General features: G+C 30.0%; 1 long non-coding RNA gene across 1 annotated transcript; it reads left to right on the top strand.

Moving 5' to 3' along the window:
- The first annotated feature begins 1,431 nt into the window (after positions 1 to 1,431).
- On the top strand, positions 1,432 to 1,925 carry LOC110675664. The gene is made up of 3 exons (XR_002499687.1): positions 1,432 to 1,531; positions 1,692 to 1,805; positions 1,859 to 1,925. It is a non-coding gene; the product is annotated as an uncharacterized LOC110675664 (long non-coding RNA).
- Positions 1,926 to 2,179: the final 254 nt, after the last annotated feature.

Below are 2,179 nucleotides of genomic sequence, written 5' to 3'. Positions count from 1 at the left end.
ATTAAATCCTATAATTCGAACAATAACGTTTGTTTTTGTCATTGGATCCAATCTATAGATTATACTCGTAAGCTTTGATAGAAATGTAGTTTAAATATATATAGTTTACAGAAATCATAAACAGTTTTTATCATTTTTGAGTTCAGAAAATTGTTGTGCCATAAGTTCAAAACTCTTCTAAAATGATATTTTTTATCAATGTAAACCAAATTTTCATTCTAAACAACAGGTAAATGTTAATTTTGAATTTGTCTGTAAAAATAATTTGAACTACGAACTTCATTTTACAATAAAGTATCCTAAACTACGCTGTACATACCTCCACATAATTGATGTCATCGTCATATTCAATTATCTTTGAAATAATATTCAAATTATATTCAAAATAGCACCCTATTTTGCAATTTATTGGTTTTATAAGAAAAATACAAAATAACTTGAATGAGCAGAGAGCATTGATGTACTATTTAATAGAATATATCCTGTTGTTTTCATCATTTCAAAAAACGTTTGTGTTGCGGTTATGGCAATAATATTTATTCTTTAAATCTCTATAATCATGTTTGGTAGTAAAATGTAAATTAAAAATGATAATTACGCAATGTTTTGATAGGAACATTAACTATGGATTATGTATATACATTTAGGAGCTAAACATAAAGAAATTGACTAAAATTTTTGGTTTTGGATTTGTTATAAATGTTATACTACCTAAGATTCAAAATTATAAGTTGTCGATATCCACTCCTAGCTATTCTAAAACTGATTATAATTTTTTGAAACTTGTGCAATATTCGCAGTTATCATTCTTAAGGAAGTGATGTTGAAAAAAATGCAATTTATTGTTCGACTTACCGAATATTTTAGCAAAAAACATGGGAAAACTGGTAATTTTCTTAAATTTACCTAAGTTTCAAATATGTCCCCTTTTAAATTTTCTTAATGTATTCTACTGCATCTGAACAACACAACGAAGAGCTTAAGTAATCATCTAGTCCATTAAAAATTAGTTTTGAATGCTGTATATTTCTTTTTTTGTTAGGTGTACGAATATGGAATTGGGTCAATTATAGACACAATCTCAATACTTTTCCATTATTCCAAAGATTTAAGCAAATAAATACAGTTTGTCATTGCCAAACAATAGATGACACCTATAACCTTCATTATTGATAAAGTATATCGAAGTCCATGCACCATTTAATAGATTTATACCAACTTGATATGAAAACAGTGCCCCGTACGAAAATGAGATTGAGTCACTGTAAATGAATTATACAATTTGGACATTAAAAATGTCCCTCGGTTGGCACCACGATTGACGAAAAAAGCAATATTGTTACCTGGATTTTCAAAAATGAATGTAAGCCTGGCCACCCGTACGTTGAATAGAACCGTCTCAAAAGCTCTCCAAGCGTATGTTGAAATGGGTAGCATGAGCAGCGAAGTAATTCCCACGATAGAATTCATAGACCTGATGGACAGCTTGTTCGATACTTTTAACTCTCGTTTTGAACATGATAAGCTAAAGGTATGTATTTCATATTTTATGTATCTTTAAATAATGTTTTCTTTTGGTTTAAAATTATACTCGCGAGAAAATGTGCGCCCAATGCTGAACTAATTAAGAAAAAAATAATAATATGATATAATATATTGAACGATTTTATTAAATTTTAATTTAATTTAAGCCTCTACGATCTGCTATATGCGATAATAGCGAACATTGGGAATTTCTCGTTAAAACAAAAAATATTCTTGAGAAAGCCAAGTTTATCCCGAAATCGTGCTTCGATACCTCAACGGTTGTTTACAAAAAATATATTTTTCGAACCAATAATGAATATTACTTTTCTAGGCATTGGATGAAGCTCAAAATCTGCTCACAGCTAAACAGAGATTCCCTTCATTTATGAAAGGATTAATTCAGAACATAAATGCGATTCGACTGCTGTGGGATATTTTAAAAACAAAATTCAATTTCCTCTATCTGTGTACTAATTGTATCTGTCAAGACCCACTGGAGAATGAATTTGCTAAAGTGAGACGTTGCTGTGGCTGTAATGATACGCCTAATGTTTTGCAGTTTAGCACGGCAATCAAATATAATGGGGTGGAAAGAACATTAGACCAGCAAGACAATACAAACTGTATGCTGGATGAAACGGTCACCCTGATT

Source organism: Aedes aegypti, chromosome 2, assembly GCF_002204515.2.
Source record: "Aedes aegypti strain LVP_AGWG chromosome 2, AaegL5.0 Primary Assembly, whole genome shotgun sequence".
Lineage (NCBI taxonomy): Eukaryota > Metazoa > Arthropoda > Insecta > Diptera > Culicidae > Aedes > Aedes aegypti.
The sequence above is the reverse complement of the archived record's forward strand: the minus strand, read 5'-3'. Positions and strand labels throughout refer to the sequence as shown.